Source organism: Callospermophilus lateralis, chromosome 2 (genome assembly GCF_048772815.1).
Source record: "Callospermophilus lateralis isolate mCalLat2 chromosome 2, mCalLat2.hap1, whole genome shotgun sequence".
Classification (NCBI taxonomy): Eukaryota; Metazoa; Chordata; class Mammalia; order Rodentia; family Sciuridae; genus Callospermophilus; species Callospermophilus lateralis.
Window position 1 is genome coordinate 5,849,735 of NC_135306.1, and position 13,404 is coordinate 5,863,138.

The window sequence follows — 13,404 nt, forward strand, 5'->3', positions numbered from 1 at the left end:
AAGGCGCGGGTCCGGGTGCCCTGCGGCCCGGGAGGGGGCGCGGGCCGGCCTCCTGCTCTCTGGCGCCCCGAGGCCGGCGGGCGTGTGAGGAGGAGCCTTCGTCTCCGGGGCGATGCCCGCACCGCCGTGGCCCGGGGCGCGGAGGCCCTGGGCTCTGCTGGGCTGCGTAACGCGTGCCGGCGCCCGCGGCTGGGTCCCGGGCTGCCTTCCCCTTGCCGCGGAGCCGGCGCTCCCCCGGGGGCGGGGCGGCCGCGGCGGGCTCCGGGTCCCCGCCTTGGGTTTTGGGGTTTCAAGGACGAGAAGTGAGGTCTTCCCTCTGGAAGCGGAGACTTGGGACCCGCGCCGTTCGGGGCGCACTTGTTCTTTGGGGCAACTCAGATCCTGAATTTGAGGGGGCTGCGGCGTTTGGCCTGGAGGAGGAAAGTAGTAGGAGTTAGAAGTCTCTCGTTATCCATTTCAGGAAAGAGCATTCGCAGGGTAAGCCGTTCTTATCTGCTGCCCAGAGGAAACAGTTTCAAGTGGGTAAGGTCGGCAGTGAGGGCTGCCTCGGCCGGTGCCCTCAGCCTGGGGTAAACAAGCAGCTTGGTGTCCAGAAGCTGTCGCCGCACCGAGAGCCTCCAGGCGACCCAAGGCAGTTCACAGGCCGTACCCGCGAGGAGAGGCTGTTTGGGACCCAGATTGTGTCTCTGCCCTCCCCAGGCTCTTGGGGAGATCACTGGGCCAGAGATGGCAGTGCAGTGTTCAGGGGCAAGAGCCGCGGAAATCTCGATTGTTGCCCTGAACTGGGCTCAAGAACGCTGTGGCCCAGGATGAACTCCAGGATGAAGCAGAAGTGCCTGCTTCCTACCTTTTGGAATTCCATTTGTGAAGGGTGTGGAGGAGAAAGTGTGGGGTGGTGGTTGCTGTCTGGGATGAGGCCAAGAAATCTCATGTCAAAATAAAACAAGGTTAGAGCAATTACAGAAACAGAGCGCATCCTCCCTGAAAGAAAAAAAAAATTTTTGGCTTTAATTGTTTTTACGTAACCATTTCTTAGGCTCCAAAGCAGCTACTGTTAGTAATACTAAAATCCTGAGGGCAAAGGCTCCCTTAAATTAAGATAATTCATTTTATAGACATCCTCTGTCTAAAGGGATCCATGACAAAATTTTAGCTGATGTTTACAAATATTCATTTTGAAAATAAATTAACAGTCTAACATATTTGCACCTAATTAGGCAGAGATCCACCCCTTTAGGTCTGTGTTTCTTTCCTCTTCAGTGCCTCTTCTACTTACTTTGACTTTTTTTTTCCCCCTTTTGTATTGGGGATTGAATCCTGGGGTGCTTTACCACTAAGCTACTCCTCCAACCCTTTTATTTTTTATTTTAAGACAGAGGCTCACTGAATTACTGAGGTTAGCCTAAAACTTGAGAGCCTCCTGCCTCAGCCTTCACAGTTGCTGGGATTACAGGCAGCCACCTCTGGGCCCTGCTCCCCTTTTATTTTTTTAGGTTATTTGAGGATGGGGGAACATATCAGAAATAGCCCTCATCAAGAGGATAGAATTTCTTTTCCCCCAATGTTCAATTTATGGAGGGAAAAATACAATATGTTTCTGAGTGAAATAGGGACAGACATGGAGGTAAGCATTCCATAGTGAAGTCGGTGAAATGTCACAGCAGGTATCTCAGTCAAGGGGTGGGTGGCTGGGGGAAGAAATGATAAAATAGCTCCCACTGCCTGCATCATTCTGTAGATATTTCTTTTGAGAATGGAGGGAAGGGAAGGTCGACAAGGACAGGAGTCACTGAGAATAAATGGGTGGGGGAAGGTACTGGGCATGAGATTGACGAGGTTATGTGTGTGTGGTGTATGGCACGGTGAATCCCACACTGAGGTACAATTGTGATACATTAGCAAAAAGCAAATGGGGGCTCAGTGGTGGAGCTCTTGCCTCACTCATGTGAGGTACTGGGTTCCATCCTCATTAAAAAATAAATAATTTTAAAAATTAATTTTGTTTAAAGGTATTATAAATAAATAATGAGGTACTGAAATGTATATGAATGATACAAAATCTTGCGCTTGCCTCAGAATTTGCAGTGGTAGTGGGTGGAGGATATTGAAACAAAATTGGTCCTGAAGGTAATTATTGTAATTGGATGATGGCTGCAGAAGAGCCCCTGCTCATATTCCTTCTACTGTGTTTGCTTGAAATTTCTACATGAGAATAACTGAAAAACATTTTAATGTAGAAATTGTGAAGTTTTGGAACATTTTTTTCACTTGGTAACTTGATGAGGAAGAGTGAGCCAGTCAGCAGGTCTGTAAGTACAAATACGGCGAGGGGTTGTTTTCCAAGGCATTCCTGTGCCTGGGGAGCTCTGCCGTGAGCCGCTTACTGTTCAGTGGAGGTGAGGGAAAGAGCACAGTACTGCAGGACTGGAAAAGGCCACATTTTTAGTTGTAATTTGAAATGCAAAGACACACAAGGCAGCCAAATGCCCATCTTCAGCTGCCTTAACCTATTAGTGGTCGTTGGGATCGAACATGAGAGCGGCTGGAGCTGAAGAACAGGCCCCCACTCCTGGTGGTCAGAGGTTGAGAGTGCGGTGCCTGGGCAGCCCAGAGGGAAGCAGTGATTGAGGGTTTTCCTTAAATGGTGGCTTGGGATCATGCACATGTGTAATGAGATAATGACGGGGCCCTAAAGCCTCACTTGGCAGAGTCATGCTTCTAGATGGAGAGACCGACTATGGTTTGGGTGGCCCTCAGTTATTTGTAACAGGTGGTTGCAGCTTGCATGGACCTTCACAAATGCAATCAGACTTGGCACACATTGTAGGACTTTAGTGAAGTCCACGTCGGCATTTTAAAACTGCAGGTTTCGGGGCTGGGGAGGTAGCCCGGTGGTAGAGTTCTGGCCTGCTATTTTCAAGGGCCTGGGTTTGATCCCCAGCCCACAGGAATTAAAAAAAAAATGCATTTCACACTAAAGACCTGCTTTTAAGCCACATCCTGCTTCTAGAGGTAGTTAAACCTTTCTCTTGTTCTTTGAATATTTTATAAAAATGAATCATATTCTAGAAAGTTTTGAGAAATTGTCATTGTCAGGAAGTTATCATGCAACTATAAAAATGAACTCAAAACCTGTAATTTGTGAAAATTTTATTGGATTAATTTATATTTAAGTTGGGTTTTTGTTTTGTTTTGGTGTGGTCCTGGGGACTGGACCTAGGCCCTGCGCATGCTGGGCGAGTGCTGCACCATCTAGCTACATCTCCAGCCTCACATTGGGCTTTCAGTTGTTTTGTTTGTTTGTTTGTTTTGTAGGGGGGTGGCTTTTGGTTTTTTGTATCAGAATGTCATAACAAAGTTAAATGGCTATTTTAAAGAAATTAGGTTTGGGGCTGGAGTTGTGGCTCAGTGGTAGAGCGATTGCCTAGCATGTGTGAGGCACTGGGTTCAATCCTCAGCACCACATTAAAAAGTAAACTAATAAAATGGAATTTAAAAAAGAAAAGAAAGGAGAAAGAAATTAGGTTTGAATAAAATTATCTCTGGCTGGGTGCAGTGGTGCACGCCTGTAATCCCAGCGACTTCGAAGACTGAGGCAGAAGGATCAACTTAGTGAGACCCTGTCTCAGAATAAAAAATAATTAAAAAATAAAAGGGGGGTGGCCGGGAATGTGACTCAGTGTTTACATGCCTCTGGGTTCCATCCCTGATACAAAAGAAAAAAAAAACTCATAAACTTTTCGTAAATTCACCTTTAATTTTTTTTAAAAATTTATTGAACAGATACTGTACAAGGCCCCTGTTCGAGTCTGTTGTCACAATATATACATTGAGTGATCTCTACTTATTTCTATGAAAGCAGATAAAGTAGGTTTTACTTCTAGGCTGCAACATCAGAATCAAAATAAACATTTATGGCTTCTTTCTTTCTTTCTTTCTTTGTGGTGCTGGGGATTGAACCCAGGGCCTTGTGCATGTGAGGCAAGCACTCTACCAACTGAGCTCTATCCCCAGCCCTTATGTTTCTTTTTCTTTCTTTTTTTTTTTTTTTTTTGTAACAGTGCTAGGGATTGACCCCAGGCCTCATGCATGCCAGGCAAATGCTGACATTTAAGTTTCTATGTAAACCAAAAAGGGCCTGGGGATGCAGCTTAGTAGTGTAGTGCTTGTGCAAGGCCCTGGGTTCAACCTCCAGAACCACCAATTAAAAAAAAAAAAAAAAAGAAGAAGAAGAAGAAGAAGCCAAAAGGCATTTACTTAACACTTTGTTTAAAAGGTAATGTCAACAGGGTAGACTTGTCTACCTTGTTGAAATTGTGACTGGTCATTGGAGAGATGGCAAAGCAAGAGTCTTGGAGTGGGTTTTTTGTACCTATTTATTGGAAGGCAGTGACAGGTTATTCAAGTATCAGTGCAGCTTTTTGTTAGCTGGCTCATTAGTGTGACATATGAATAAATCCATTGGAGATTTTAGCTCTGTCACCATTGCAGGTTTGCAGTTCCCAGATTCTTCGTTGACAGACCTGGTCTTGCTGTCGCCTGGTGTCCTCTGCACCATCCTTATTTCTTTGCTAGGTGCTAATGAGAAACGAAGCAGCCAGCATCCAAGAAAGAGAACAGGGAGTCCCAAGCAATACATGGTGGTCAGCTAGTGAGAAGCACCGCAGTATATTCTGTGAATCCTTTCTGACCTGTGTTTTTAAGGTAATGTCAGACACATAGTGTACGTCCACCTATGCTGACTCTATTGACATGGGTTGCAGGATGCACTTTGAATAGGCAACAGTGTAAGAATCATCTACCTACTGTCCTGGGAACGATGCCTGACTCCATATAGGAGTTCAATAAATATTTACTAAATGAATGATTGAGTTCTTTTTTTTCCTTTTGTTTTAAAAAAATCATGAAAAGGTCATTATAACACCTTCCTGCATTTTCAAAATTATAATTGGCAACTTTTACATAGTTCTAGGCACCTTTTTAAAGAAATAGTGTCTTTTTAGAGCAGCTTTAGGTTCACAGCAGAGTTGAGTGGGAGGTACAGAGACATCTAATTTCCTCCAGCCCCGACCCATACGTACAGGCCAACCGTCTAGGTACCCTTTGTCTTGTACTGTGCTGGGCGATTGATCTGGAGGCCTTGCTAGGCGGATCCCTCCCCCCCCTCCAGCAACACCCCAGAGGCTCTGACTTTTAAAGTCAGGTTGAAAAGTTACTATTCCACTGTCATTCATGCTACTCATGCCTGATAAGTATAGGTGTATTTATATAGGAAATTTAAAATGTGTTAAAATTTTAAACAAGTAATACTTAATCTTTTTTAATCTTGAAGTAATTATTAACAGTTTAAGGTTTTGAGAATTATGACTTCTCCTTGCGCCCTTGAAGGCTAAATCGGAGCCTTAACTACTGTGCACAGCTTTCCTGCTCTTTCTTCTTTGCCCTTCAGATTCCTGTTTGGGAAGAACATAGCAAGGCTGCCAGGCGAGGTAGCGCTTCCCCAAACTATGGGGGCAGGACAGACGTTCCTAGGAAGAGAGGATGAATGAGATTAATTCTGTCATCTTCACCCCAACACGCTTGCTTGCACCCCGACTTTGCCTGTGAGCAGATGGTAATTGAAAGGCAACAAAACCAGGTGGCTTGGTGGGTCCAAGGCTCCTGTTCACATCAGCCTGTTGCTTTTTCCTCCTGCGGTAGACAGGATCCTGCACAAAGCCTGTGCCACGTTTGGTAGGTAAGACTCCTTTGAGTCCCTCAAGGAGTTTGTAAGGGTCCTCCCCTACCGTGTGACCGCTCTGCCACTCGTGTTTCTGGAAGGACTGTCCAGGATCTCCTGCTTCCCCTCTTTGGCCGATATTGCTTCCTGCAAGGATTACTCATGCTCCTTCATCAACACCACCCACATTTAAAAATAAGGTTTTATTTTGACACTTAAAAATTGCATGCTACCAAGAATAAATGAGTGCCCTGGGAAATGAATCTAATTAGATTTCAGAATGTGGGTGTGAAGTCTCCTGGAATTCGTGTTTATAAGGAAATATTTGTCTCCGGTTTTAGCAACGTGTACTCTTACTAGCTAGAGCCTCACAGGGTGTCAAGTTTAAAATTTCTTTAAATCGCAAGAAGCCAAATATGCACATTATATTAGAGAGCAATTTGGAGATATATGAGGTTTTAAAAATGCAATACCACTAACAATTGTTGTTTTCAAGTGTTTTCCTGTGTGACCCAGCTGTCTTGGACTCAGGGACCCTCCCAGCTGAGCCTCTCCAGTACCTGGGACTATAAGCTTGTTTGTTTGTTTGTTTTGGGTCTTCCAATGAGAACCAACTTTAAAAAAAATTTTTTTGTAGTTGTAGATGGACAGAATTGACTGAATTTTTTTTTATTTTTATGTGATGCTAAGGATCAAACCCAGTATCTCACACATGCTAGGCAACCTGTCTGCCACTGAGCTACAGCCCCAGCCCAGAACCAACTTTTTTGGGGGAGGTACCGGGATTGAGCTCAGGGGCACTTGGCCAATGAGCCACACCCCCAGCCCTGTTTTGTATTTTATTTAGAGACAGGGTCTCACTGAGTTGCTTAGTGCCTTGCTTTTCCTGAGGTTGGCTTTGAACTCAGGATCCTCCTGTCTCAGCCTCCCAAGCTGTTGGGATTATAGGCGTGTACCACTGTGCCCAGCCCCAGAACCAACTTTTATTTCATAAGCCTCATCCTATTTGTAAGATTTTGTGTTAAATTTACATAACTTCCATTGTTGATACTAACCAACCAACAAGAAAAGAAATATAGATGGGACTTCATTTCCTTATTGCAAAAGCCTAAGACTGTTCACATTTGGACTATAACATTACATGAAGTATATGGTGTTCCCTTTTTCTTTTTCTTTTCTTTTTTCTTTTTTTTTAGTTAGGACATGCCATTCTAATACTCAGAATTAGTCTTTTGTTTGGTTTGGTACTGGGGATCAAACTCATGGGCATTTGATCGCTGAGCTACATCCCCAATCCTCTTTATTTTATTTTTTTCATTTTGATACAGGTTCTCATTAAGTTGCTCAGGCTGGCTTTGAACTTGCAAACCTCCTGCCTGACCCTCCCGGTTATTGGGATTATAGATGTGGGCCATCGCTCCCAGCCAGAAATAGATTATTGCCCAGGATTTTTTTTTTTTTTTTGCTACTGTGGATTGAACCCAGGGATTCTTTACCACTGAACCACATCCCTAGCCCTTTATTACATTTTATTTAGAGACAGGGTCTCACTGTTTTGCTTAGGGCCTTGTGAAATTCTTGAGGCTCGCTTCAAACTTTTGATCCTCCTGCCTCAGCCTCTCAAACTGATGGGATTACAGGCATGTGCAAGGGTGCCCAGCTCAGAATCTGATTTTTCATAGTAATTAGTTCATAATTGTTACACTAGCATCTACAGTTTCCTTGTATCCATTTCAGCAGCTCCAATTTCCATTTGTACTTCTGTAGTCTGTGTTTTCTAAAACTGGAAACAGTTTATACATGCCTAAGCTCTGGCCCTCTGGTACCACTTCACCTGTATGCCAATCACAGCAAGCCCTGCTGGTAGTGCTCTCATCCTTGAGTTGGTTGAGAGCTTGGGGCGCGCCACTCCTGCTGCTCAAGTCCTGGGTGCAGGAGGTTGGGGAGTAGCCCTGTGACAGGAAAAGGGAGGAAAGCAGCAGATCAGAACACGAGGCCCTGTGCGCTCCAGAGCAGAGATTACCTGATCAAGGAGTCGCACTTCCGGCAGAAATGGTCAGACTCCTTTCCCCCACCCAGCTCCTTCATTAGCCGGGGTTCGCCCCGTGAAGAGAGGGACCTTGGCTACCATCTTGCTCAGGCCTAGGCTGGGGTGCTGTAGAAAACATGACCTCAGCTCAGAAGATGAGGCCAGCCTCAGGGGACACGCCTGGCAGCTGGGCAGCCAGTGCTCTGTGCATCAGCCCCACCACTGGAAACCCTCTCATGGTGGAGCAGCTGAGGCTAGGATGGAAAAGAACTCATCCAAGTTCACAGAGTAGAAACCCGGATTCAACCCTAGGTCTTTCAGGCTATAGATTCCCTTCTCTATCTTTTTAATTTTTTTTTTTTTTTCCTTTTTTGTGGTGCTAGGGATGGACCTTACACATGCCAGGCAAACACAGCCACTGAGCTAGGGCCCAGCACCCCTCCAAACACTGTCTTTTAAGTGCATAACTTTAAAAGTCATCATTATTATTTGAATTTTTTTTTTTTTTTTTTTTTGTCACTAGGGGCACTTTTCTATTGATCTACGTCCCAGTGATCTTGCTAACTTGCTGAGACTGGCTTGGGATCCTCCTGCCTCAGTCTCCCAAGTGTCTGGGATTTCAGGCCTGCACCTTTGTGCCTGACTATTGTCTGAACTTTTTCACGTGGACATTTTCAAACAAATGTAGAGAAAACAATGTTGCGAGCCCCCATGTCCCCCGTGACCCAGCTTCACGGATGATGACATTTTGCCATTCATTGTCTTGTGTCCACTTGTGCTTTCCGAGTCCTTGGTCTCTGCTGCTATGCGTGGTCATGTTCTGCTTCCTTGCTTTTGTGAAAAACCATACAAAGAACCAAAATCCCCTCCCCGCCCGTCTTTTAAAACATGAACATAGAAGAGAACTGACATTTGTCAAGTGCCCAAAGCACCTTGGTTAGGGGATTTCAATACAGCCTCCATAACCTAAAAAGCACCTGGTGAATCTGCCTTTTGACTCCATCTTATGGATGAGTCTCAGAGGGAAGTCACTTACCAGGGTCACCCGGACAGTGAGGGCTACTTCTAGAGTTTTATTATAACTTGTTTCTTTAGTTTTTGTTTTTGTTTGGTTTTATTCTTTTTTTAACACAAAGTAAGTTGATAATAGTTTTAAAAACTGCACCTTCTGTATCCGTAGTTCACAGTTCCCTGTCCCCACCCCTCACTCCTGTGAGGTTTTGCTTTGTGAAACTCTTGGGGCCTCTCATATTGACAAGCCGTGACACACTGCTGTGGCTGCGGACCTCATAGCAACAGTCATGAATGAAGTTTAACACCAGCAGGCTGTCTGCTGGTGCTAAGTGATCCTCTCCTCCTTTCAAACCCAGAGTTTTGGGGTTCTGGTGCTGGAGGTAAGCCCTGGGCCTCCTGCATGCTAGGCAAGTGCTCTACCACTGAGGTACACCCTCAGAGATTAGTTTGTCTGGATCCTAATGATTAGTATCAAATTGCCTTGGTGAAAGAATTTATTTCTTTACTACGTATTTTGCAGTGCTGGGAGTCGAACTCAGAGCCTCACTCCTGCTAGGCAAGTGCTCTATCATGAGCTACACCCTGCAGGCCCCTTCAAGGAATTTTAATTGAATGGAGAAAGAGCAAGGAGGAATCTAGGTATTGGCCTCTTTAGGGTACTCCACATGTCACAGGCAGGACTCTCAGTTTTGCTGCTTCTTCCTGGGTGTGGTGGCACAGGCCTGTAATGCCAGTGACTCGGGAGGCTGAGGCAGGAGGATCACAAGTTCAAGGCCAGCCCTGGCAACTTAGTGAGCCCCTGTCTCCAAAAAAGGGGTGGGGCTGGGGACTTTGCTGTGTGTTCGGCCCAGATTCAGCCCCCTGGACTAAAACAAAGCAAAACCAGAAAACAAACAAAGTTTTGGTTCTCGAGGAACAAGAAACTAAACATTTTCTCTCATATCTACGGCAAAAGAAAACTTGGCACCTTGGAGGAAGCTCTTCCCCTCCTATTTGTGCAGCCAAATCGAGAGCCGATTCCTGGATGTGCTGGGGAGAAGGGTGCAGGCCCCGGGCCACCTGCACAGCTCTGGAGCTCGGGCTGGGCGCCCTGCTGGCCTCATCTAACGTTATTAGTGTTGTTCTTAGTGTTGGGCAAGTCCTTGCATCTCTGTCCCTCCCCTGTGAGAACGGTGCTTGCCTTTCTCTTCACAAGGAGGCGTGACGGTGTGGGCTTGTCTGGAAACTGCTCTTTGATTCTTGGATGAGAGGTGATGAGTAAATGCACTTACCATCATGACGGGAGGGTGGAGGAGAAACCCAGCTCCTGGGAACACATCCGTGGAGAAAGATGTCCCGAAAAGTGAGTGGTTCACACCCTCACCTTTTTTTTTCAATTGTCAATGGACCTTATTATTTACTTATATGCGGTGCTGAGAATCGAACCCAGTGCCTCACACATGCCAGGCAGGCGTTGTACCCCTGAGCCCCAACCCCTACGTCCTAGCCTCTTGATTTTCACAAAAAGCTTTGTTTCTAAAATTCTGTTTAAATTGAAATAACCTGAAGCCAGATGTGGTGGTGAAAGCCTGTAACCTTAGCTACTTGGGAGGCTAAAGCAGGAGGATCACTAGTTTGAGGGCAGCCTCAGCAACTTAGAGACCCTGTCTCTAAATAAAATACAAAAAAGGGCTGAGGATGTGGCTCAGTGGTTAAGCACCTCTGGGTTTGGTCCTAGTATAAAAATAAAATAAAATGGCCTGATATCAGGAAAGTGCCTAGAAATCATTGCTTTGGAAAGTAATATGGATTCAAGAGGCCACATCAACTGTATAATTATCTTTTCCTTTAAAAAAAAAAAATCCCCAAACAGACTCCTAAACACTAAAATACTGAGTTTTGCTGTATACCTGAGTCTATTGAAGAGATCATATTTCAATCTGTCCCTAGGGGTCATAGTTCTTTTTGGCTATTTTTACCACTTTTTAAAAAAAGTCCTACTGAAATCACATTATTTCTCCCCTCAAAAAACTGGATATTTGCCACTTGAGATAATACTATGTGTCAACCTAGTTTGGGATTGATTTTTTTCTTAGCAAAGATAGCTAAGACATTTTAAAATATTTATATTTGAAGATACACATGGAAATTCCTGGTGGAGCCTTTGACAGGCATTTGGATTTCATGAGTGTAGATGTGCATGCAGATTTATCTGTATTGGGGGGGTATAGCTCAGTGGCAGAGCGCCCCTGGGTTCAATCCCCAGTACCAAAAAAATTAAATAAATAAAACAAATGAATAATGAAAATAACTTCCAGATAAGATAGAAAACCAATTAATCTGCTTGGGACTTATTTTACCTCTTCCTGTGTGTTTTTTGAGCATCTACTAAGTACCAACATATGGTTCCTATTTTTTTTTTTTTTTTTTTAAAGAACCTTTCTGTGCTGCCCAGCTGGCCTTGAACTTCTGGACTCAAGCAGTCCTTCCACCCCAGCCTCCCAAGGTCTGGGTCCCAGGTGCAGGCCGCCATGTCCTGCTAAGACCAGGTTCTTGCCCCGGGGTAGTTGGTAGCCTGTAGATGCTGAGACAGACAGAAGCCACAGTGCCGCATGTTGGGGACAGTGGAGGGTAGCTGTGGAAATGTGTGCCCAGGAGCGAAGCCCAACTGGCAAAGAGCAGCATCAAGCCAAGTTCTGAAGGTCAGGTAGAGGTGAGAGGCCAGTGGGCATCCAGGCAGAAGGGTGGTCCAGCTGTGATCCAGAGGCCCCTGGGAGGACGTGAGCTCTTGGGTGAGCAGGGCATGTGGCGGGAGCCTGGGAATGCAGACTGGCTGAGAACCACGGAAGGACGTGGCTTTACCTTGACAGCCCGTGAGAGACCCTCAGCCTGTGGAAGGCAGGCGCCGCTGGGCCAGTATTTCAGTCTCATTCCTTTTTCAGGTATTTTTTGGTTTTTTTACCAGCTGAACATAAAACTCAAACCTCCATCACTTCTTCCTCCCCCAGTTTCTCCTTCGCTGGCGTAGTCTGGAGAAGGCTGTCAGCTTTTGAACCTCAGCTCAACAAGATTTGTGGTTGGAATGTAGCGTGCCTGGAAGTGACTCACATAACCAAACTCCCAAGACTGATGAACACACCTAAATGCACTGGGGTCAGGTGGTAGGGAGCGCTGGTGATCAAATCCAGGGTCTCATCCCCAGCCCCAGAAAGCAAAGCTTCAACGTCCAGCGAGGGGTATTTTCCTAAGGAGCCTGGATATTCGTATTTGTTGATCTGAACATTCTCTTCCCAGAGGCTAATCTCTGTGGCAAGCTAAGTTCTGCACCTCGGTTCTTGGAGAGCATAAAATCAGAATAGAACTGGGTGAAGATGATGGCTGATGACAGCAAGCTCTGGGAGCCGGAGGCACTCGTCTCCTCTGGAGGATGGGTCTACATTAAGGCTGAGTGGAGCCTTTTACCGATACTGTGTGGACGGTTGTTTTATCCCATTCTGTTCTGTAGGCAGAGGGCAGCATGATTAATTATGTGTAGATCTTTTTTATTTTAATCTATGTTCAAAATTGCATCTCAAAGATGGCACCAAGATTGGATGTTAGGTATTCATCTCATCACTTTCCACATTGGCGAGACTGAGAATCCGTCATTCTATGATCTATTTACATATTTTCAAGAATCTACACTTGGGAAGCCCCCTGCGGTTCTGATATGGATCAGGTAGTGCCATTGAGCATTGCGCCATTTGGTTTCTCATGCATCCTTAATCTCTGCCTTTTTTTTTTTTTTCTTTTTTAATACTGGGACTGAATCTGGGGCGCTTAACCACTGAGCCACGTCCCCAGCCCTTTTTATGTTTTATTCTGAGACAGGGTAGGTCTCACTAAATTGCTCAGAGTCTAAGATGCTGAGGCTGGCTTTGAACTTGCAGTCCTCCTGAGCCACTGGGATTACAGATGTGCACCTCCACACCTGCCTGCTTATTTTATTCTTTACAATGAATTTAACACCTAGCAGCATCCTGGGGCGGCTTGTCTCCTCAGCCAGCCGCTTCCATGCCGTTTTCAGGCCCCCCTTCCTTCTGGCTTTGTGGTTCACTTGGGTACTAATAAGTCATCATTTCTTAAATCAAATAGTATTGCTGACCACCTACTAGGTGGTAGGCATCATTCTGGGCCAAGAAAAAGGGCAGAGCGTATCAGATACTCCTGGGTACCAGTGTGGAGACCTGAGGTAAAGGGGCAGGAAACCCAGGGCGTAGCGGACTTGTGCGGATCTGGTTATCCAGCAGATGCTTAAATATGCGCATCTGGAGTTTAGGGAGGAGACCTAGGCTGAAGACATAAATATGGATAATCTGAAAGCTAGAATTTAGAGGGTAAAATTCCAAGCTCTTGGCATAGCTAGAGTCCTCCGAGCACCGTTGTTTAACTCTGGACTTCAGGACACCTGTCCTTGCTCTCTGGACGGTGGCCGTGCCCTCTGGTTGCTGAAGTGTTCACCTTACTAAGAACCATTGTGTGGAACTTGTTTTGGGGGTGGACTGTAGGGTTGATTTTGTAAATCCTTATAAGAGCGTAACAGCGGAGCTTGAGACTTCCAGGTGCTTAAAGGTGAAATTATTCTACCCGGTCAGAAATGCGCAAAGCAGCAATCAGTGGCCGC

The 13,404-nt window shown here is 45.5% G+C and overlaps 1 protein-coding gene across 17 annotated transcripts in view; it reads left to right on the forward strand.

The window, feature by feature from the left end:
* Window positions 1-13,404, forward strand: part of Fnbp1 (formin binding protein 1) — a 104,542-nt gene that overhangs the window by 466 nt on the left and 90,672 nt on the right. The gene's annotated exons all lie outside the window — the stretch shown is intronic.